This window comes from Zonotrichia leucophrys, chromosome 17, assembly GCF_028769735.1.
Source record: "Zonotrichia leucophrys gambelii isolate GWCS_2022_RI chromosome 17, RI_Zleu_2.0, whole genome shotgun sequence".
Lineage (NCBI taxonomy): Eukaryota > Metazoa > Chordata > Aves > Passeriformes > Passerellidae > Zonotrichia > Zonotrichia leucophrys.
The window spans coordinates 4,310,220-4,335,283 of NC_088186.1; the positions used below are offsets into that span (position 1 = coordinate 4,310,220).

General features: G+C 39.9%; 1 protein-coding gene across 1 annotated transcript in view; it reads left to right on the forward strand.

Moving 5' to 3' along the window:
* MED27 (mediator complex subunit 27) overlaps window positions 1-25,064 on the forward strand; it is an 85,698-nt gene that overhangs the window by 6,940 nt on the left and 53,694 nt on the right. The gene's annotated exons all lie outside the window — the stretch shown is intronic.

Here is a 25,064-nt window from a genome sequence, read left to right on the forward strand (position 1 = left end):
GTGCCAGGGCTCTTGTGCCACCCTGTTCCCAGTGCTGCTTGTTTCCTGCAGGAGATGAGCCCACCAACTCATGAATATCAGCTTCCTTACTAACCAACTGCCTGTTTCTCAGTATTTGTTCTCAATACTGGGCAACAAAGAGGTTTTGTAGGGGGGGAAGATGCTCGTTGGTGCTGTGATTAATCCAATATCATACTTCCCCACACATGAAATGTTCACTGAAGCTTTTGGTGGTGTGGTCACTTATCCAGCTCCAGTAATGCTGGTGGTCAGAGCAGGTTTTTGGAGCCCAGGTGTGTCAGCTCATTCTTTGAGTGGTTCAAGCTTTGGGTTTATCCATCTGCAGCTTCACTTTATTTATGGCCTGCAGTGTGCCCTGGCTCATCCTTTGTCCTTGGTGAAGTGTTCCATGCCCTCGCCCTGCGGGTGCCCGAGGCAGTGCCTGGTAAGGGGTTTCCACTGGAACAGAAAATAAATGTATTTTATGTCCACTGAGCAAGGAAAATGCTCTTTTGGGCAGGTTTCCCCTTTCTTCCTGGGATGCTGTTAAGTAGTTCATGCCCCACGCTTGAGTTTTAACCACTATAGAGATTTTTTGCTTGTTGGTTTAGGTGAAGGGTGTGTGCAGAATGGATCAGCTCCCAAACCAGAATTACTTTCAGTGAAGGAAAGCTGTGTTTGCTGGAGAGCAGCAAGCTCAGTCTCCCCTGCATTGCTGAGTGACAGCAGCATCAGCTGAGTTCACTTGCTCAAGTAAAAATAGTCTGCAAGTCATCTTTCCTTCTCCCCCTTCCTTTGCACTGAAGGGTTTGTGTTCAGACCTTCAAATTATTTTATTAACACCAGTAAAGTGGGGAAATTGAGTGCAATTGTAGTCTTGAACAGGTGATGTTATTTTAAATTTTTTTCCTTGATTTTTAACTTCACTGAAGTACAATGTTATATCCCCTGCTGTTTGCAGAGTTGCATTTATCCACGTGCTTTACTCCAGTTGCAACTCTTGTCGAGCCCACGTGTGGGGGTGTGTGAGGGGTGGTGGTATTGTTTTATCTTCATGAGATGCTGCTTACAAAACGTGATAACCACGTGTTTGGGAAGGCTGTTTTCTGCTGCTTCAAGCAGGAAGCAAAAAAATCAACTTTTCTGACTTTGTAACTTTTTAGGAAGTAGGAATTACATCAAATTATTTCATTGACTCATCTGTGAAAAGATTATTCTGGCAACTTGGATAAACTCTACAATATCTGTGCATTATAAGTTTTCTATGTGAACAAAGCTGGACAGGAGTTGTCATAAATTTATTTGAAAGTAATATGCTGGGAATTACAAAATGAAAAAAAATTACTGTTGACCTGCATGTGGAAATAGGCTAAAAATATTTGGATTTAAATTTGTTGCTTCATAGCTTCCTCTTGTTTTTACATAAATTTAAAATCGAACTGTTAAGATTACCATTAATGAGTTAAAATGATTTTCTGTCACATGACTGAAGAGAAAAGGTATAGATAGGTTTTGTTTATTAAATTATTTTGATATGTTCCCTGATAAATTATTTGTATAAATTGTGTTTATTGTAGGGCTCAAAAAAAATCAATCAATAGAGCATGTAGAGAAAGACCAGACTTGTTACAGCTGCACTTGGTAGCTTAGTATTGATTAGACACAAATACTGAGTTTAATGACAATAAATGACATTAAATGTTAACCATGATAGTAGAGAAGCACTGCAGAACAGGAAAAAAAAATCACTTCATCTTGATTGGAAAAGGATGTGTTCATTGCAAGGAACATTAATTTTGAATTTTGGTTGTGCTCAAACATTGTGACTTCACTGTAGTTTTACAGCAGCATGGACAATGTCATGGGATTATTGTGTTGGTACTTCTTGGGAATTTCAGGCAGGTGGCCAAAATGTCCTTTCAGGGCTTTTTTTCCTACAAAAATGCAGCATTATAATACTGTGACATGTGTTGATCCTCAGATTGTGGTGGAGTCTGAATTGTAAGAGCAGAATCAGAGCATCCTGGAGGGAGCTGCATTGGGAGCCCCAGCTGTGGGCTCCTTTCCTGTGCAGATCAGCCACAGGAATTGAAATTCCTGTCACTGGAGACATGAGTGGCACAGACTGGTGGGTTTTGTACCCTGGACACAAAATAGGAGCTGGGCCACTTGGATTCTATTCCTGCTTTTCTCACTAATTGTTGTAACCTTGAACAGGACACGCTCATTTTTACTCTGCCTCATTTTTGGTGCAGATAAAAGAGGATAATATCACTTAACCTACTTCTTGGGAGAGTTTCTAGTCTAAATGTGTCCCAAGTGCATTGGGTTCTTTGGGCAGAAATGTTTTTCATGTGCCAAGTATTATATAGCCAGTGACTAATGTTGTTTGCCTGGCAGTCTGGAAAAGTGTCCTTTATGGGCTTTTAATTCTGTGTGGTTTTGGGCAGATATTTGGTGAAATGCCCTTGCTGTTCAGAATTACATTAATGCATTAATGTTCAGATTTTTTAATTTTTTTTTTTAAGTATGACTAGGAAACAGGTGGTTACCTCTGTGCTTCCAACTCTGCAATTATTAATTACTGCTCACTTGTCTGCTTGGAGAATACAGACTTTTCTTATTTCAGGGTTGATTTTAGTGACCAGAGATGGCAAATTCAGGTAGTGTGGAATTTATCCTTGATATTACAATGATGGGGGGAAGAAGCACTGGAAAAGCTGTGATGAGGATGAAAGTGCTTGTACCAAAATGTAATTTCAGTAGTCCACCTGTGCTGTACTGGAGAAGGAAAAAGGTGGGACACAAAATTTTTCTGAGGGTCTTTGAGCTCTGCATTGATAGTTTAAAAAAAGAACGTGAATATAGTGAGAGGAGAAAATGGTGAAAACCATAAGGAAAACAGGGAAACTTCCAATAATAGGAACATAAAGGCAGAATCACCAGCTACTGCTTGTTAGACAGGGCTTGTTTTCCCTGGAGATCCTGCCTCAAGCAGTGTCTGGGGCATTAGGGATGGATAACATCACTTTTGTCTTCTCTTTGGAAATGTATCTTCCCTCCTCAGCTGTGAGTTCCTGCACCCTTCAGCTCTTGGGCTGTTTCTTTGCCTTTCATTTTTATGTTGCTTTCTGACAAAAGTTCAAGCCAGGGCTATTGTAGCTATTTTATTGTTAGGTATAAAAGTGGTTTTGACACCTGATAATGTGGCTGAAAGGAAATGAAAATTGCCAGTGTGGTTTTTTTCCTTGCGCTATGGGAAGTTATCATGGCAGGTGAGAATTTCCTGCATATGCTGACTTGTGCTGCTAGGGAAGTTAGTTGAATTTATTTGACATTTTAGTAGACTGAGGTTACTCTGTTTCTTCAGGAAGAGAAGTGTTATGAGGAGTAACTTGTTGCTTGAAAAATGAGAAATAATTAGCCATTGGTTCTGACTTATTTTTGCTGCATAGTTTGAATGTTTTATATCTGTGATCCTCCCAGAGTTATCATAGCAATAATTCACACCAGGATGCTGTTGTGAAATAAGGTTATGTGTCCAAGCAGAATTGCCTTTCTTGCTGAATTTTTTTTAGAATATTTTGTTTCAAATCTGAAGCAGCCTGAGAGCAATGTTATGGTGTTTTTCTATTGTTATGCCTAGTGTTTGTTATTATTCAAGAGTATTTTTCAAGGCTCTGATCAAAATAATGCTGTAAGCAGTACCAGTCTCACTTTTCCTAATTATGGGAAGTGATCTATCAATAACACACTATTATAAATCACAGCCCCCTTGTCAGCTGGTGGGAATTATTTAATGCTTTGCAACACCTTTATTTGCTAATGAGTGGGTTTTTTCCCCTGTTTCTTTGATAAGTATTAATGTCCTAGCTGTTAGCCTATTTCAGGATGGAAATGATTGATGTGGCTCTGTTTTAACCAAAACACTTCTGCCCACTCCTGGTTCCTCCTCCCCTAACTCCTTCTTTTCCCTCTGCAAGAACTCCTCATACATTTCATGCTGGATGGCTCAAATATGTAATTTATAAGACAGTGATCACTTTTTCTTTCTAAGTTGTATAATGTGGCCATCAAATCCAATTAAAGCTGCCTTGCTGTGTGTTGAGTTTGAGTGCAGCTAAGCCAGGCACAGACACAGAGATGTGGCCTGGGTAACTCAGTACAGCCAGCAGAGCAGCAGAAAAGGCTTTACTTGCAGAATCTGAGGAATACAACAAAGTAGAACTGGAAATCCATGTTGTCTGGGGATTAATTGATGAATATTCAGGACTGCAGAGCAAGAGCAGCTTTGAGAGAAAGCCTCAGCATTGCTTTGAATTTCCAGTTCTGCCTCAGCTCCCAGGCTGACTCTTGCTGGTGAACAAGCCTGACCATCTTGTGGATGGTGGCACCATGAAAACACAAAAGAATGTTTTCAGAGACTCAGTGTCCTTTCTTGCTTTCTTTGAGGCAAATAAAAGTTGTTTGTAAAGCATTCTCTGACCTTCATATGAAGGGCATTCAAGGAATATGAACACTAATATAAAATAACTGATGCAGGTGATAAAAATCCCACAGGTATTCTTCATATGGAAAAGATTTTTTTGTAGCTTCTAGAGGAAATCAAATAAAATGGAAAATTTAATGATGTCACCCTGTTGCTCTCTACTTTTGTTGTTGTCAGGTCTTTTATTGTGCCTGTTATTTGGGTTTTTTAATGCAGAAGTGTACTCATCTCTGTTCTTCTTTGAGTTCTCTTTTGAAGTTACTGAAGTTGCCCCCCCAGACAGTTCACAGTGAATTTATTTGCTTGAATTGCACATAAACAATGCTCAGTTCTTCCCCATTGTATCTTAATCTCATGCAGTTGATAATTGGGTAACAAAACATGGAGATGGTTTAACAGCTAATAAAATTGAGATTAGTCTGTGTAAGGAACTGTGTAAGCATATAATCAAAACTGCATTTCTGACCACTGGTTGCTGCTTTGTGGAAATGTGCATTTGCAGAAAGGTGCCAGCAGTTTTTTGTTCAGCAGGAGCTAATACTGAGCTGCTGATGTTGGAGGTGTGCAAAGCAGAGGGTCTGTGGTGACCCTTGAAATGTCTTGGGATCAATGAAAACTGATTTTTGTTTTCCTGGGAGGGAAAAGTAATCCTGGCCTGGACAGAGGGTGGTGGTTTGTGGCTGTGTGACAGCTGAAAAATGTGAAATGGGCTTTTGAACAAGAGGTATCTGAGAACAAGCAAATTCATGAGCATATAAAAAAAATGTACACCCCAAGAAATTAATTTTTAACTCTCTAGAAGGCCAGGCAATCATGCAACAGCAGCCATGTGCCATTTCTCCTCTCACATTGCTCACCCAGCCCAGATTTAGGCATTTTAACTTGAGGGTTTAAATTTTCAGCACCCAGAGAGCAGCTGAATGACCAGGACAGACCTCAGGGCCGTTGCTGGATAAGAGCTGGATAATTCCCTGCTCTCAGGCTTCCTGAGTCCTTCCAGAACCTCTCTTGGCTCTCCTGCAATCTCAGTGGTGCCCTGGTTGGGCTGCTTTGGGGGTTGATAGGAAAACAGAGAAGAGATCAGAATATGATCATTACACTCAGAGCTGCTTCACTCCCAACCCCATTTCCTGCTGGTTTATTTTCTTGGTGTGAGCTAGCATTTAAATCTACTAGAGCTGTCAAATCCTGAAGTTCTGGAAATAAAGACACTTATCAGTACATGTTATCATGTCCTTTGCTGATACAAGATTAGCCCAAGCATTTATAGCAGTTCATTTAATCTAATTTTAAAGTGCCTGAATGTAATGATTCTTGCAGAAGAAACAGAAAACATGAATAAATCTTTTAACCACTGACACTTGTTCAGTTACAGTGTATATGGAAAAAGATGTCCTCTGAATTAATAAAAGAAGATTTAATGAAAGCTGATTGATTCTACCAGGTGCTAGTCTTTCACATTTTTGATCTTTTCAAAGAAAGATCAAAAGTTTCTGTATCCTGAGCAGCAGTTGCCTTGTTGTGCTCTTTTGTGAAGTTCTTGGCTTAGTGTGAAGCATTCAGTCATGCTTTGGAGCTGCACTGTGTGTGCTGAAAACTTAAACCCTCGAGTTAAAATGCCTAAATCTGGGCTGGGTGAGCAATGTGAGAGGAGAAATGGCACATGGCTGCTGTTGCATGATTGCCTGCTCTTCTAGAGAGTTAAAAATGCATTTCTTGGGTTGTACATTTTTTTTAATATGCTCATGGATTCGCTTGTTCTCAGATACCTCTTCTTCAAAAGCCCATCTGCTGACAAACTGACAGGAATAACTAATATCCTTATTAGATGGAATTAGCATGAATCATCATTATGAGAAGTAATGACCATGTTGAAATGCTGAGGGTATTTTCAAGATTACCTCAGACTTGGTTGGCAAGCAGGGTATAATGGCTCCATCTTAGAGCACATAATAAAATCACAGAGGTCTTTGATGTTCACAGCTGTGCTTTGCAACAAATAGTTGTAGTCAAAACCAGCAGAGTCTTGATTAATTTGCTTGTTGTATCTGGATTCTCTAAGCTCCTGTAACTGGTAGTGGCAGAGTATTAAGGTGCTCTGTGTGCTGCATGGGCCATTAGACACAAAGGAATTGTTTCTTGATGTGACATTTTACAGTATTTTCTAAAATAGATGTATTTACTTCTCATTACATGAAACTGCAATTCCTAGGGAAATCAATATTGAAAATACCCACTAAAAGCCTCCCAGGATCTGCAAGTATGCACAAAAAGGAGCTGGATGCATGTGCTATTACCCACAAGTGGTGGGTTAAAGTGAATTATTTTAATCTTTTCATGTCAACATAAATTCAGAATATTTTCCTTATTGCACCAGCCTGTTACTGCTATGGAAGATGCAGAGAATGTGAACTGGAGCAGCAAGAGTCCTCAGGTGTCTTTAAACTGTTTTAAGCTGCCCATGGTTTGAAAATATTCAAGAATCTGTGATATGAGCTGTTTGACATTTTTCCTATTCCAAATGCTCAAAGGAATAAATCTACATAAAGAGTGTTAAAATGAGAGAGTCTTTGCCACAACGTCTGGATCTCAGAATGTTACTTTATTTCTCTTTTGGCTGACCACCACGATAAAACAGCTGAATCAAATACATTCTTTTATGTATAAAATATATTTTTTGGGTTTTGACAGCTTGTTTCCAGTTTTAGTCTAATTCAGTTTGAAACAGCTGTTCCTGATCTCTGCAAAACAGTTTTCTGATGGAAATCATGACATTCTCAACTACTGCAGCGTTACTGGGCTCTGTCTCATTTCAGATGGTGGCTTTTCTTCCTGGAAAAAGAATTCCTCATTCAGAGAAAATGTCACTTTTGCATCAAATAAGCTGCAGTTAAAAAGATAATAAGGTTTCCTCCTCCCTCCGAGGTTATCCCTCAGTGAGGGTGGATATATGTTTCTCTTTTGAGAAAAAACATCCCTGTGTGTTTTACCATTAGTTAGATTTTTATTCTAATGTTCCCTGCCCTACCCATCTGCTTTCAGTTGGGTTCTATTTAGAGTCTTCTCTGCAGTTGTCTCTGCACTCAGACTTAACAAGTTCTCTGCTTTGCCGTCTGCTTCAGCTTTACTCTGGAGTCAAATCTTGTATTTTCAGAATTTTCAGTGTAGCATTTTCAGTTTGCTCTGTGCCATCTTTTTTTTTTTCCCTTTTTTTTTTTTTTTGGCTGCACTATTTGATGCTTCTTCCAAAGCTGTTTGTAGAAATATCATAGATCACAGAGCTGATCAGGTCTGTAAGCTCTCTGGTGCCTGATAAAGCACCAGCTAACCTTTCATTTCCAATTTTCTGGTTCTTTTGGGCACCCTGCATGTAATATGGAGTGAAGTTTATAACTTTCAGCTTAACAACTTGCTATGGAGTTGACTCTGTGAACACGAGTGTGTGATGTGGATGTCCCATAACACTTCTGGTGGGGAGGATGAAGATTTTGGGAGCAGCAGCATTGCCAAGTTTATCATGGGACTGGAGAGATCCATCCTCCTCTTTCCTCTGGCCTTAACTTGCTGGATGAGTTTTCACAAGTGTCTTTGTTGTGCATGTCTTTTTTCCATCTGTAAAATATCTAACTATAAAATAGGTGTTGTGCTGCAGAGTGAGCGCTCAGAGAAATCTGAGGGAGATGCTGCACATGAGCATCTTATTGCACCAAGCCCACTATGGACAAACACCATCCTGAAGTCTCTTTTGGGTTGTTTTTCCTTTTAAAGGACAATTTATCAGCTGAAATAAAACTCTCATCCAACACAACAGGAAAAAGCTTTAAAGCTTTACTTCCTAAAGAGCTGTTAAATATGTTTTCCGTTCCAAATTCAGTGTTTTGCCTGGCAAATACTTTGGAGTGTTTGTAGTTTCCCCCGTATTTATTTTTTTCCCACAGTCTAAAAAAGCAGACTTGGGGCTGCATTAGGATTAAGTGAGATTAGAAACATCTTCTTTCCATCCCTCTTGTGTGCCTCATATGGATACATCCTAATTGTATTGATATTGCATTCATCCTGCAAGAATCTAAGACCTTTAGTGTCTGCTGATGCTGCAGTTTTGATGGTGTGTTTTTCTTGCAAGTAAAATCAATTCAGACAAATCTTGGTAACTTTTCCAACAAAATAAAATGACTATGCCAGGCAGGCACAGGAAGTTTTTTAAGCATGGGCATTGCTCTTAGATCACACACAGGGTTGTTCCAGCAGAATCGATTGGTTGATCTACTAGATTTAAAGGTCAACTGTAATCACATTTCAGGAAGATTGAAGAAGATATAAAATTGCTACTGTGCTTTTCTGGGTCACATACCTGCTTGTGGTGCTCTTTGCTTTTCCCCTGTACATCTTCATTTACTCAGCCAGGGCATCAATACAGAAAGGGCACAAGTCAATGCGCTCGCTTTCTGCTGTCGATGAGGGAGCTACTTAGTTGTTATTTCCTCCAAGCCAATCCTTTCCCTCTGGAAGAGCTGAAGCACAGAGGAGTTCACTGTATCTGATTTGGAAGGAACAAATCTCTCTTCCAGGGAAGGGCTGTGAGGAGAGCTGGTCTGCCTGTCTTGTTAGACAATCCATGCAATTGCTTGAGCTGATGCATCCCAGGGATGATTCTGTCCCTTCAAAGGCCACCACAGGTGCACAGAGTCAGCAGAGCCCCTTTCAAGTGTGGCACCTTCAAAAGAACTTCTCATTGCTCCTGTTTTATGCTGCACTTGGTGTTGTGCAGATGTCCATAGAGACCAGGCAGCTTTGGAATATTCTGTTTTGTAAATATGGTGTTTCAAAGTGGTATTTCCATGTAATAGGCAACAATATCTGCACACACAGGTGAATAAATTTCCTGCTAATTTTTTGCAAGAGCTCAAGTGAAACAACTGTGTTGTCATAGAAGGTTGCATGAATTAAAAGCAGCCAGGACATGGAATATTCACTTGCTCAGATGAAATTAATTTTCCTTGCAAAGTAAAAGAGTCTTGAAATGAAAAAGGGGTTGATGGGGAAAAAGAGGTTTAATTTAGGTTGATAAACCAAAACACAATACTGTTAAAGTGTGTTACCTCATGAACCATATTTTTGCTGTATCAATTTGATAGGACTTTATTAAAGTTTTGCTCTTTTCCTGTACTGATAAACTTCTGTGGATCTTCCATGGAACAAAAGAGAAGAATTTTAAAATGGAATAGACTTTATTGGCTGTACCTGAAGTACCTGTAGGAGCTGTACCTGAATCAGAGATTACAGCATTGCAGATACTTTTAGCTAATCTTCAAACAAATTTCAAAATAACTTTGATTTTTTTTTTTGTTGTGGGTAGTAAATGCATATTTGCTGATGGTCAGGCTATGAAAAGGGTTTTGTTGTGTTAGCAGAACATGGAAAGATGATTCTCTGTGAGAGTCTCATTCCTTCAAAAAATCTGTTGTAGGTCATGCTAACTGTTTTGCAAAGGTTATTTGGAGTAGAACTCTGTGAGCCTAAATGAACTCAGAGAGTACTGTCCTTAGTGCATTTTCATATGTGCTAACTTGCAAAACGCAGCAATTCCCAGATGGATGGAAATCAGGGTCTGTGGCTTTTCTCTAAGCATCCATGACCTGCTTTTAAAGCAGACATGGACAAACAGCAGTGGCTGAAGGCTCTGCTTGAGTGGGCTGAGGAGACATTTATTGTGCATTTATTTAAGGTGCCCTTTTTCAGAGATTCTTGCTCTGCTGGCTGCCTAAATTCAGTCTGTGTTTTGCTTTGTCAGCCACTGTGAAGTCTGGAAAACTAATGTCTCATGTTCACTACTCTTATGGTAAAGATGGAAAGGGTTTTTTTCCTGAATAAATAATGGACCAGGGAAAGTTTTCAGAGCCTTGGATGATCAAACTGGAGCAGCAGCACGTCCTTTGTGGTTTTCTCAGTGGCTGATAAAGTCAAACATGCCTTGACTGAGTGATTTGCTTTTTCTTTTCTTGCAAGTTGCTTAAATCTATTTTTTTTTTAACCTCTGTTGATGTTTGTTTGTCTTCATTAAAAGAGTTCTTAGGGAAACAATGCATCTTGTAAAGGGCAGAAGTAGTTCAAGAAGGGTACTGCAGATGCAGTTATTAATTTCATGTCTGCAGTTGGATGTCATCCTGACCAGTAGGTTAGAAAGATTTTTGCAGGAACTTCAGAGAGGTTGAAAACAAAAATCTGTGACATGTTCATGAGGTTTTCAGGCTGCAGGGAATTGTCAGGTTATAAAAGAATGCTCCTGTGTGAAAGGAAGTTTGCAAAGTCAGAAAAACCTGTCAGTGGGATTGTTAGTGTCATGTAAACTTTATGCCTTTTTCACTTCTTGTTTTTGCTTCAAATCACAGAGCTTTATGTCCCTTCTTTCTTCAGTTTGGTAATTGTAGCAGCAGATGCTGCCTGGAATTGAAACAGTTTAATATATGATCCATCAGTTGCCAGAACAAAATACCCATTAGAAAAGGAGAAGAATAATCCCTTTATTATCAAAAGTGCTTGAACAAAGGTGTTTAATCAATCTTAATTTTTGCTTTCTTGAGAAGAGCAATGCCAGTGGCCACAGTCCTGGCAGGAGAATGCTGGGACTCTACACTGCAGATTCTGTTCTAATTCTTGTACAATGTCTCAGGCTTAAGTCTGGAAAAAGAGAAATATTTGAAAGAAATATCTTCCTTAAAAAGAACTTGCTTTGATTTTCCATTTGATTATTACTTTAAAGAACAATAATATTTGGTTACTCCCTGAGAGTGATGATAAACTTGTGCTTTTGAGTTTTACAAGCCTACCCCAAGTTCAGGCAGTTGTGTGCTCATACTGAATTCTAAACCATGTGTAAAACTGTGTGCAGAGGCCTTTTACCAACATCAGCAACTGTGTCAGTGAGTTTTGATTTAAGAAAAATAATAGACAATATTCTACAGTACAACACTTGTTTTAGTGGATTCTTTTTGAATTAAAACAATCCTGTAGGTGAAACAGGAATATGTCAGCATAATCTGTAGCTGAATAGCATCACCTGTCATGGTGTGCAAGGCAAGATGATATTTTCTCTGCTAAATCCAGCTACTGAGCTTGCCCTTTAAACAACCTGATTTATCACAGGAAACTTGCAGAGGAAGAAGGATCTTATGCTTGGCTTTAAATTGAGGCTTTCACCTGTGCTCTGGTTCCACAGTGAGTATATATTTATTTTAAGAGGTTCTTACGGTCAAAGAGTTTATAATGTTTTGGCCTTTCTGAAAAGTTTTGTGCTAGATTTTTAGCTTATTTTAAGTCCTTGCATAACTGGTGTATTGCTTAGTCACGATGGCCTTGAAATGCAATACTTGAAAAAAATGAGTCTGAGGTCCTTACGCATTTGTCAAGAACTCCTTCGCCCTCTCTTCCTGCCTTGATGTGTTTGTTGATGTGTTCCCTGCCATTGCCTCTGGGTTTGTCCTCAAGGCTCAAACAGGGCCATTTCCATTTGGAACCAGCTTCTTATCTCCTCCAGCGCGGAGTTGGAAACTTCCTTTGGCAAATTTTGGTTTTGTTCCGTGTAAATAAATCTGCCAGCAAGAAAAGCAAACCCTGAAACCCCCTCAGCTTGGTGATGCCGCCCGGTGCAGTCTGTGCCATCTCCATGGTTTTGAGCCTTCATTATGCAGCTTGCACTCCACACACTTTTTATTTAAAGCAGAGCTAAAAGTAGAACTAAATAGCTGACGTGCAGAGACGTTGGGTGTGATGCAGAATTCCTGGGAGGGGGCCGGGACAGGAAGAGGAGCTGCTCTGGGTGGATGGAGCTCATTTATTTGCACAGAACTGTCTGTGCAGGACTCTTGGAAAAACTCTGGAGGAGCCCACGCTTTATCATGGAATATAGGCCAACTGTAATAAGAACTTGTGTTTTCTTTTACTCTCGTTTACTTTTCTTTTGTTTTATCCTGTGAAATGATGGGATTTGCTTTGCTTTGCTGTTACAGCCAGGCAAGCTATTGCTGCTGAGCTGTTGCAGCATCCCTGTGCTGACTGCTTTTCATGGAGCCATCTCCATATTGCAGAGCCATCTGTTTTCCTTACTGTCCAGGCATTGGGCTCAGTAGTATAAATTACTGACTGCTCCTCAGCTTTCAATTGTTCCTGTTTGTTCAGCGTGCCGCCAGCAAGGCTTCAGCTCTCCAGCACCATTTTTAAGTTTTTCTTGCTCTTTTATGTTTTTGTGAACGCCTCAGGCAAAAGCTATAGTTGAGTGAATTGTCAGTTGTTCGTGTTGCTGAATTACTGGCTTGATAAAATAAACTTTGTGAGGTAGGTAGGTAGTGTCCTCATTAAAAAAGATTTTGTAGCTGGAGAAGTGATGGAAACAAGTTCAAAAATCCTAATTTGTGAGAAGCAGTGTCTGGCTCCCCCACCGCCCCAGTTTCCTTAAATGCACACCAGTTTGTCATATTGCTGGTGCTATGAGCTCATACAGAAAGATCCTTTTTGGTTGTGTAAGTACATGCACTGCTGAAGAGTTGAGAATACTTTTAGAAAACTTAATGCTGAATTTATCAGCTCATGTCTACTTCAAAATTGTATTTGTAATGGAAAATTCCAACTATAATGTAAGTTGCATTGGGTTTTTTAATACAATTTCCTTTTCTGTTTTCAAGACCAAAAGATACAGGTTTGGATTTTGTTTTCTCACATGTATGATGCATTTTTACATTCCCACTTGCAGTGGTTCTCCAGAGTTCTGCAGCGATAGGCACCGTGCTGTGCTCAGCTCCATAGGGAGTTTGCTCCTGGCCAGCTCAGAACTGGTGGAGAAGGAGTTACTTTGGGTTTTGAGATGAGGAAAAGAAGAATAAGTGAGAATATAAGGTATTCTGTGGCTGTTCAGGATTGGCAAGTTTGGAAAGTGGCACACCATATATATGGGATGTATTGAGGTTTTTATGGGAAGCAGTCAATAGGATGAGTTTGAGACCAGTGCAGGGTGATGCTGAAATTTTGGTACCACACAAACTGTGTGTTACTGCTATAGGGAGGTCAGTGCTGTTTCCCAGAACCAGCTGAACTTTTTGGAGTTACCCAGTTCAGAGATGGGTGTGATAACAGCTGTGAACTGGGTGATGCAGATGCAGGGAAGGAGAACCTCCTCAAAGCCTCACTGGTTCTTTCAAGAGATTAAAGAATATTGTGGTGACTTTTTTTTTTTATTTTCCTGCCTTTCATTTTTTTCTTCATACTGTGGAACATTCAGAAAAAAATGCCAGTAGTGTTCATTTCTTCTGTAGGGGCTTGTAGGCAGCATGGCCTTCAGCAGAGATGGGTGAAGTAATTAAAACATCACTGATAGTTGTTTATCTTAAAACTGAGGGAGAAAACACAGCCTTGGTTGAACGAAGCATTGTAGGAGCATTTTCTATTCAAATCCAATGTTATTCCCTTGCTTGTTATGCTCTGGTCATTAGTGCTTTTAATTTACCTTCCAGTGAATGTGCCAGATGAGCCACTGTGAGCAGCCACATTCCTGTGTATTTTTCTGATGATGGCCATCTGAAGCAATAGATTGATGTCTGCAGTTTTTACTTCATTAGTAATGAAGTCCACAGAGCAGTGAGAGGAATGTTTGTTTACTTGGTGCCTTGAACTGAGGTACTGATAAACTGCTGGGCTTTGATCTGGTAGGATTTGATAGTGATTATCAAGATACAGAAATAAGGTATGTCCAGGTTTAAATGAGGATCTGAAATGTCTGTGGGCTAGATGGGCAACATTTAAGTAGTAATTGGATTGTTGAAGAGTGCCTGCAAGACAGCCAGTGCATGGAAAATCAAATATATGTCGGTCTCCTTTGAAATCCATGAAAAATAATAATTTCTATTTTCCTGTATCTTTAACTGTGTCCCACAGCAACATAAAAATGCCTCAATCTCCAAGTCTTAAAACCCTGTGATAACACCAGTGCAAATTCCTGGCTAAGTAATGAATCCCTAATGTTTGTAATTTCCAGAAAGTATTTTCCCAATTCTGTAGTGGCAGTCAGTGTTAGGAATCCTGTAGGGCTCATGTGGGTGGGGACATTTTTTGCTCAGTACAGTGACAGCTGCAAGTCTGGTCTTCAGAAACCTGGGTTTGGCCCTGAGTTTGATTCTCCTTCCCCTCTGTTCCTATTTTGAGCCCAGTAAAAAGAAGCATATGTTTTCTTGCATCAGCTACCTCAGTGTTACCTTGTGAGGCATGACAAGGTCATGTGTTTGCATGGCAAAAGAGGAAATCTCAAATTGTCTTTGAGCTGTCTTAGAACTGCTTTTTTCTTGTGATCTATTAAAGATTTCCATGATGTACATGGTTAAATTTTGATTCATGTAGGTATGCATGTGTTGATGCTACAGTGCTGCTCCTGAAATTGGTACTGTTATATTATTAATATTGCAGATCATGCCAAGGAGGTGTCTTGCATTTAATACAGAACATAAGAAGGTTTGCCTACCCCATATGAAAATCTCAAATTGGAACTGAAGATGCTATAAAAATTTAAAAGGAACAAGGTCAGCCTGAAAATTGCATATTTTAAAAAGCAGAAAATCATCTATTTTTTACAGCAAATTTCCTTACCTGTTAGTACCTTTACTAAAATAGCATTTTCAGTTATTAACACTTGAAAATTATTTTAAGCATCATTTTAATTGTAAAACTACCTAGTTACCATTTGTCTAGCACTCATTAATATGAGGTTTTCTAGTTGAGAGATGTGAGAACTGAGCCAGAAACATTTGGGTTCCTGTGCTCCTTCTGTATGATCAAACAAGTCAAGAAAGAAAAGATAATGGATGGGTCACCTGCTTTTTACCAACATCTACTGGGGGAAAGTGGGTAAGAGGGTTCTTTATTATAGCAAACAAAACAAAAATCAGTTATTGAAAATAAAAGTTTAACAAATCTGGACTGCTGCTGAGGTGCATGGTTTAAAATTAAGCATGGGAAGAATTGGAGAGGAATAGTCTGGGACCTGCCTGAAAGTTGGTTAACTTAAATTTTTTAAACTTGATTGCAGAGAATATCTGGCAGGATGTGCTTTATTTCCAATTAGTGGCTGGTCCAGACAGAAAGTTACAATGGACTGCTCCAGACTAATCCTTTATTTCTAGAGGTAGAAGTGGGGATAGAGATTCCAACCTTGCCACGACCTGGTGAAAGCCTCAAAGACTTGCTCAGCACCTGACTGCAGTCATTATCTATGGAAACTCTACTACAAACATAGTAAGTATGTAGTAAAAACATTTAGTGTTGTTAAAAAATCTGAGATTTCCTCAGATCCACACCCAGCATGAGTGGAATAAGAATTGTGAAGGTAAATTTAACAGTATTTGTAAAGAAGCAGAATAAAGCAGGAAAATATGGTAGAAGGCATCTGAGAGGAGAAGTGTGGGCATTGTGTGAGATCCTGCAAATAACATTCTGTGCATGAAAACGGTGCTGAGTAACTGCCTCTTCATCCATGAGATCCTGCAGGCTGTGCTTAATTTGAGGTCTGGAAAGAAGCACATAATGAAAGTCTGAATCCTTAGCACAGGCAGACTAATTTAGATTGCACAGGCATTATGAAGCATTTCCTCGTTACGGAATTCTTCATTTGTAACCTTAATTTTAATGTAATTTTTTTAGCATACCTAAAAATACATGAAAAATACTACTTTTCTCCTCAAATACACAGTGTTTCTTGGGTCAGCACAAAACCTCCCACCTCCCTGTAAAACGGTGTGTTAAAAATCCCTAAATAAACACAATAAACAGCTTTTGGAGAGGATATCTTCCTTTTGGTTCCAACAGGAGAGGAGTAAATAAAGTAATTGATGTGCCCTGTTAGCTGTGAGCAAGTTTCATGTCCAAGTTTCGTGTGGTGTCTTTCCTTTGGCATGCAGAGAGAAGCAGAGGATTTTAGCACCTCGCCCACAGCATCCACCTCCTGACAGCAAAACTTGTCAATAGAGAAGCATTCAGCACTTCATTATTTCTACAACCTGAGCGCATTTGCAAATTAATTGATGTGTGGGAGGAAAGGCATCTGCTATTGTAGAAGCCCTTAACTGTTGCAGCAAAACTAGAAATAAACTGGTTAGCTGTAGTGAGCTGATATGCTGCTGCAGGTGTTGGAGCCTCTAAAGTGGATCTTGTCCTTTTTTCTTTTTGTTTTTGGTATTAAAAAAACCCAAACAACCCAACCCCAAATTTCTCACTGAATTGTGACCATGGAAACACTGTCATAGTAAAGGTAATATCTTGTATACTTCTATATGGTTGCTAGTAAGTAATTTCATATTTCTTGCTGGCTCAGCACCAAAAGAGAGTTTTAATTAGGCCTGTAATGAATGACTGGGAGCGTTTTAAAGGCTATTAATCTTGTGGTGTAATTGAGTTAATTATAATATCATTATAAGCTCCCATGAAAATAGGATGAAGTGTATTCCATTTGTTTTACTCTTTAAGTTATTTCTGAGGTCCCCCAGCTTCATCTCAAATGCTCCCACTGCAAGTCTCCAACAGAGAGAAGTGTAAAAGCATTTCATGTGTCACTGCACCAAACCTTCTGCTGTGCATCATCCCAGTCCTGGCTCTCTGTGCTGCCCCTCTTCTGTAGCTGCAAGTATCTCCTTGCAGTGCAGGATGCCTTTAATTTGCATTTCCCAGAGTAGTATTTCCTTGTTTTTCTGGTTTGCTATCAGTAACTCACCCGAGTGTGGCAGATGAGAGTAAGAATATGTGATCTATTTTCAGAAATAAAGATTACAGCAGCTTTCGAACTGTTACTCTTTGTGCTGTGGCAAAAAAATGTGTAGCAAAAGAGGTGTTTTTTTGCAAAGCATATGGCTTTTCACTCGTTCAGACTACTGTAAGTTTGGGATTTGGTTGTAAAACATCTCTGTGCTTTTTGCACTCTCTAGTCAGAGTGTGACATCTCCAACAGACGGACACATAAACTTTCCATAATCCGCTTCTTTCTTTTCAGAAGAAATTCTCATCTGTAAAAGTTGTTGAGGAAAACCTAATCTGTTGAAATCTGTTGTGTGCATAGATGTGGGGATGTGAAGATGTGATGGATACACAGCTCAGCACTGGAGCTGCTGCTGTTTCAGCAGTGAGGTCAGCCCTGCTTGTGTACTTCAAAGAGAGCATTTTCCAGGGAGATTCAGGTTGGACATCAGGAAGGATTTCTCCACAGAAAGGCTGCTCAGACACTGGAAGGTGAAGTCACCATCCCTGGATGTGTCACTCAGTGCTAGTTGTCACCAGATTTGGCTGATAACACCATCCTGTTTGCTTTTTGCAGCCTTGCATTATCAGGATTGTCTTGGTTTGATGGCTTTAAACTCCACAGTCAAGAGTTTCCAACCCTTACCCTGCTGGGATGGTAGAAGTACCTTTTTTCTTTCAGGAACTTTGCTGGTCACAGTTTTGTGTTTTCCATCCTCTTGACTATAACAGATTTTGTAAATAGTTTAGAAATGCCAACTTGTGATGTATGGGCCTCTTTAACATTTCTTTGATTTATGTGCACTATGCTGGAAAAAAGCAGAGGAAGCATATTATTCTGGAAAAGAATGTTGCCAGTCTTCCATTTGTTCAGTCTTAGTTAAAAGCTACACTTTTATCAATCAAACCTGATAGATTCTTTTTGCATTCCCAAAAACATTCATAACTTAATTCTTTGATGTCTGAAGAGGTAATTTGCCTAAGACTTTTATAAATGTCTACTTATTTTTTGGATGTCTTGCTTGAAATAGCTTTTAATCAGATTTTTCAGAATTTCCAGACACCTGTGGTGGTTCCAGGGTTTGTCTCTGTAAAAGTCTCTGGTGTTACATGGGAAGGATGAGAGTTAAAACCTCTTAGTTTAATTAGTGATAATAATGATCTTAAATTTAAGATTTGCTCTTATTTGTGGATGAATATTTTCTGTGGGTTATTACATAATGTCTAGAAAAGATGGATAAATCAATCTGGTCATGAATATCCTGCAGCTGTTGTAGGAATAGGGGAATAGGCCCCATGCATTCTGTTCCAGAAGTCTCCAGCTTCAAGCTTTAATTGCTTGTCACTGGCAGGCTGGAAATCAGCATCCCCTGCAGCCTTGCTTCAGGATGCCTGCTGGATGTAAAGAAAGATATTAGCAAAAGTAACCATTTAAGGAAGAATTAGCTCCTAATTTGGCAACTTCAGCTCAGTTTAAACAATATTCCTTCAGCTCTTTCTGCTGTGCTGGTACAGTGGGGTGGTCACAGAAGAGTCTGGTGTAGCTTGGCAGGGCCTTGGGATGGACCCTGGAGTTGTGATATTCCAATTTCTCCTTCAGGAAAGGCACAGGAGACTGAGGAAAGTCAGGTTTCCCTGTGCTGGCAGGAAAACCCTCAGCTGGGCTGTTGTCAGACATTAGTATAGGTATCTACCTAAAATAAAGATATTGTGCATTTTAATTATTTTGCAAGTCACCAAAGCTAAGGAAAGGCATTCAACAGAAGTTAAAATAATTAAATTGAATGAGTTAGGGAAAGAATAAATCAGCAGCACAAGTACTGGGTGTTGTTATTACTGTTCCACTGCTTACCCACTAATGGATTTCCCTCATCTCTGCTTTGCCTGTCTCCCCTTTGTCTGACTGTGCACTGTACTGGTTGGATTTACATAACCTGCACCATGTAGGCATTATATTGAAAAGTATTAATTTCTTGATTTGTCTGTAAAGCACTTTGTTTGCTGTAGTCAAGGCTCCCCTCAGAGCTGCAACTCATGGCAGGGTGCTGGACACTTTGGGGAGTGTTTCTGTACCTGATTGCAGCCCTTTATTCTGCCATTTGAGCTTTATCTTCCCATTTCTTGTGTAAGCACCTGAGCACGCCCTGTCACAGAGGCAGCAGGTCATCCTTCACACTGACACAGCTGCCACCTGAGCCCCTGACACCAAAGATTTAGTCTAGGGCTTTAGAAAATACGAATTTTAGCAGGAGAGCAGTGTCTCCAGAGTCCTGGTGGCTGTTTAAGGGAGCACAGGGCTCTGGGGGAAGGCACTAATTGTGTCCTTATCTTGGAGTTTAATGATGACTTTCCCGTGCTACAGATTGTTTGTCCTATACAATGATAATGCTTCTGTCAAAAAGGAATTAGGATTTTCTGTCAGCTATTGATCATGTGCACTTCTTGGGTGTTTAGACTTTAATGAAGTCCATTAAAGGAGCACACAATTGTGAATACACCTCACAGAGTGACATGAGACCATTTACCTATTCTGGAAAACCTCTGTACCCACCACCTGCCTTCAGGGTTACTCAAAAATAACCTGCTGCTGCTGTTTGTTACTGCACCTGGGTTTATTTTGTCATTTAGATGCAGAACACAATGTAATATTTCTACTTTGCTTTTTGTAATTCTGTTATGTGTTCATGTTGTAGCTGCATATACAAGGAGATAAATGCCAGTTCATTTAGTTATCTTTCAGTATATATGTATGTTCAAACCCTTCAGAATACCTGGAGGTATAAACATTTGAAGCATAAAATACAGTTATTCTTCTAAGGAGTGCATAAAGTAGCTTGTAACCCCAGATTATGATTACTCTGCCTCTTTATCCATTTCAAACACTAGATCCCTTTAAAATCCAGCCTGGTGGCTGTGTAGTGTCCCTTTATGTTGACATTATCAAAAAAACAAGAATATATCACTTCTGTAGCTATTAAATGGATTCCAGAACTTTTTTTTTAAAAAGGTGGAGGAGGAGTAGTGGCTTTTGCAGAGACTTTGAACAGTGCAGGTCATTTTATTGGCAGCAAGGATGCAGATGCTGAAGTTTTGACCAATTCCTTGAAGAAAGTGCCATGAGATTTGCTATCTCTGCATGGTTAAAAGCCAAAGACTTGCAAGCAGTATTGGAGTGAGGGAGCATTCATCAGCAGTCATTCATCAGCAGAACTTCTGTGTTTTCAAAAGAAAAGTAGGAAGAACACACTTTAGGGCTGAAATCTGACACTAATTAAAACAAAAATAGGAATTCAGAGACAATGGAATAAAACCTGTAGCAAAAACAAGGCATTAAAAGAAACAGTAATGTGTATCAATGTATTTCCTACTATTGTGTCATTATAGATATAAATAAATAAAAATGTCTCAGCTTGTTTTTGAACTCCCTAGGTCAGGGAGGGAGGAGAGAGCCCTAAGGGAGAAGCCCTGGCAGGGCTGATGTTCCCAGCCTGCTCCATATCCCAGTTTATTGGCCTGGCATCTCACAGCCCAGGCATGAGAGGGGACAATAAGAGAAGTGTGAGCTCCTCATTGTCACATTTTAGTCAGATCAGGGTGTTTGGAAAAGGGGCAATAACTTTTCCACAGGGATTTAAAAAAAGAATGAGATGGGAGCAGCCTTGTTCCTCTCATGGATAGATGTTTCTGGCTTAAATATTGTTGTAAACTGGAAAGGGGGCATAAATGCTTTTTAAAAAATAGAATAAAATGTCCTAGTTAAATAGTAAAATAGAGCAAAGACATGCTGTCTAGTTTTTCTATTAATTGAAAAGCCTGCAACCCAGCTCAACAAGAGGAAAACCAATGAGTGAAGAAATTGGAGACTCTCCTTTTGGCTTATTGATGCTGTTTTGGTCAAGTCAAGAATTCAGCTGTCCTGAAATGATCAAACGTTGTTGGGAGAAAAAGAGAATTTCCAAACAGACCTCATTATCTGAAAAAAGCTTAAAAATATCAATTAAGGTAGTATAATTTCTCTCTTGCCTGCTTTACTCTGCAGAGATGAAACTGTGGGAGTGTCCTGCTTGCTTGCTGGTTGCTCTTTCAAAAGAGCAAGTAGAGTTTTATCATAATAAACAAATCCCTTTTCATCTGCAAGGGAGAAGTTGTTTAATGATGAGGGGCAGAGCACTGTGCATCCTAAAGGAGGCAAATGTGCATCTCCAGGATTGCAGTGAGTATCTGTCAGCCACCTCTCTAAAAGGCATTCCTTGGAGGAATGGAAATAAACTTTACATTACCTGGATCTGAGAATACATTTTTCTGTTTATATATATGATCACTAAGGATTTACATAAGAATGGAATAATAAATAACAGGGTAATGTGATTACAAAGAAAATTACTCTTCTGATTTCACTTTTTAAAGTGTTGGTGCTTAGAAAGCTTTAATTAATAGCAAAATGTAAATGTAATGTGCAGCTGTAGCTGGTGTGATCAGTTGCTAATGCTCCAATTGATTGCATTTTTTCTTTTTTTTCCCTGATTCTTACCTTCTTTCAACCAGTTTTTGCAACTTTGGATGGCCTTGTCAGTAAGTGCAGTGTGCTCACTTGTTTGGGCAGCAGTCAGCACATGCAAAATCTCCAGCCCATGAATTATTTAAACTAAAGACCTCTAGACCCAGCTTGATTCTAATGATGAAGCTTTAGTTTTCAAAGTTTTAAATGAGCACTGTGCCCATGTTTGTGGTTTCATAACATTCACTGCAAAGTAACCCTAGAGGCTAAGATGGAAAGCTGTCACAGTATGGTCAGTGCTGCTCAGCTGAACAAAGGGGCCTTTTCTGCAGGGTTCTGGCTATAACAGAAGTTTTCTGTCTGCTCTAAATCTTAAAGATCATCTGCACAAGACAGGATTTTTGGAGGATGTAGAGATTCTTTTTGATTATTTCCATTGTTACCTTATTTCTGGTAAGAAGGGTCACTGGAGTAGAGTAAGGAAAAGATATTATGTGATTAAGTTCTTTAAAAATATTAATGCTTTCAGTACTGAATCAGATCTGTAATTCTTTAATACACCTTTTTTTGTTTAAATAGTTCCTGTGAAAGCCAAAGACATCTTATGTAGATGAAGAAATTGCCCTCCTTACAATCACAGCTGTGAGAAAAGTGATTCCCAAGTGCTTTCAGTGTTGATACTTTTCACTTAGTGAGGAAGATTAAGAGCTGTTAATACAGGAATATACTTTTCATATACTCAGGAGCACTGAAAATGTGAAATATTAGTGATAGCATTTTGTGCTAGAAAATCTAGCCATGTGGCCATTAACGTAGAAAAATAATTAATCCTTAAAAAGTAATTTAAAGTAATCCAAGTTCTGTTTTATTTAGCTTCATGTAAAGCATTTGTATGTATTGAAGTGTTACTTTCAGTACCTTTCCTACATTCCTAAGCAGAATTCACACATCTGCTTGGAACTGCAGTTTTTAGAAAAATGTCAGCTATCATGAGATTCATCATAAACCTGTATAAGTTGGCACTGGGGTTTATCCTGGCTGCTAAATGTTGTCAATTGATTTTTGTTGTTGCTGGTTTTGATTTCTTGGTTTTCTGAAATAGATTTGCTGTTTCATCTGCATGTATTGGGGAAAACGGATCAATCTTATTGATATTATACAGAAAAATATTTTATTAGGGAAAGCTTAACCTCACACAAGCCAGGTGGAATTCCCCAAAGCTGGAAAACGTGGGTGCTTGCAGTAGTGATGGGGAATTCCTTTGCAGCTGATAGGGGAATGATTTGCACAACTGCCTGGTGCAAAGTACTCAATTCAGTGAGTATTCACCACTGGGCACAGGGCCCAGGAGCAGAGGGAGATTGTGGGGAGTGCTCTGGGGGATTGTTTGGGGAATGCTCTGGGGAATGTTTGGGGAATGCTGTGGGGAATGTTGTGGGGGATGCTGTGGGGAATGTTTGGGGAATGCTGTGGGGAATGCTGTGGGGAATGCTGTGGGGAACGCTGTGGGGAACGCTGTGGGGAACGCTGTGGGGAACGTTGTGGGGAACGTTGTGGGGAACGTTGGGAATGCTGTGGGGAATGTTGTGGGAAATATTGTTGGGAATGTTGTTGGGAATGCCCTGGGCAGGTTTGACCATCGGCGATTCCGCGATTTTTGGCCATGGATTCTCAAACCCCCCAGAGGTGCTGGAACACAACAGCTCTGCTGCTCCAACCCAAGGCTCTGTCACCTCCTGTCTCCACATGCCCACAACCTTCTCCCCATATTCTTGCAGCCACCAGCATTCCCTGGATTCAGGACTCCTTGAGCTTCTGTGTGCTCATTAACCCCAAACAGGATTTGTGTCCCATGAGCTCCTCTCAGCCTCCCTGCCTGAGCCTTTTAGCACCCACAGCATCCTCTGACAGTGCATTTCAGCACTTTTCCCTAAAGTGGAGAGAATGTGTTTGGAAATGGCATTCTCTTGTTAGTAAGCAAAAATTTGCTGGGGGGGTTGGTGTGTTTTTAGCTGACATTTCTCTCATGGTTGGTGCTGGCAGACAAAGGTGTTGATTTTGTAAGAAGAAAAGGGAGCTGAATGGCTCCTCTATTATCCATCAGACCATGAATCTCCTGGCCATAGTTCTGATACCTGTGGTCCTGCTTTGGCACTATTTTCAGTCTTGCTTCTGCTCCTCAGAAAAATGATTAAGAAACAATTTCCTGGTCCCTTCAGTGAACACCCCCTGTCCCCAAAAAGGAGAGCACTCTGTGCAGTACAGTGTGATGCTTTAATAATGTATAAATCAAGCTGGACAGAAGCTGCCTGTCAGTTTTATTAACTTTGACCTTTTCTCCCATTATAAAGATGGTTTGGTAAATATTTAATGGCCCTTACAGGTTTTGACAGTTGGACCTGCATTCCTAAGAGCAAAGGTAGATTAGGGAGAAATACTTATAATTAATAAAAATAACTTAATCACTTGAGTCAGCCTTGAAGGACAAAATTTTGGTTTAGAATCTGTTTCTTTTCTATTCTTTTAGCAGATTTTGGTTGTTTTTTTAATGCCTGACCACTAAATGTCGCTAGCTGGGAGGTTATGAAATGTTTTTAAGAGGTTACCTTTAAAATCCATCTCTGATTAGTACCAGTGATTACCTCCATCTCTGAGCAAGTGTCCAAATAATGTTGTTTACCTGAAACACCTGCACAGGGCACATCAGTGGATGGTGTCACCAGCACAAAAAGATGCAGGAAGGAAAAGGAAAAGCATATTCCTTGAGTCAGTGGGCTCTTCTGCCTGTCTTTGCCTTTAATTCCCTGCATATTGCACTCCCAGCACATTCAGGTAGTGAAGATTGAAAACTAAGCCCCTGACACTGAAACATGGCCTTTCAAACAGGGACCCTCCATCGCTCTCATTGATTTTTTTTCATTTCAGAAAACTGTCGGAGAAAAACAAATTTGAGCAGAATCCATTGGTTGGGGCAGTAAAATCCCCCCCTTCCCTGGCAGAGCACAGCTCCCTTTCCATTAGCAATGTGATGTGTCTTCATGTTGTGCCAGGCTGAGCTCACGTGGCACAGCAGCCAAGGGAACCAGGAGCCTGTTGGAAATCCTGGATGTGCTGAGCAGTGACCTCTGAGTCAGGGCACTGCTCCCCTCCTGTTCACAGGTGGTTTTGGGTACATCATTCCAAGCTTTTCATCCCTCTTTTTCACTCAGCCCCTGTAGAACAGCTTGGTCTAGGACCATTTCGTTTTCTGAACATTTTAAAATCATACTTTCCTGATGAACCCATTTTTAATGCGCAGACCGTGGGGTTAGA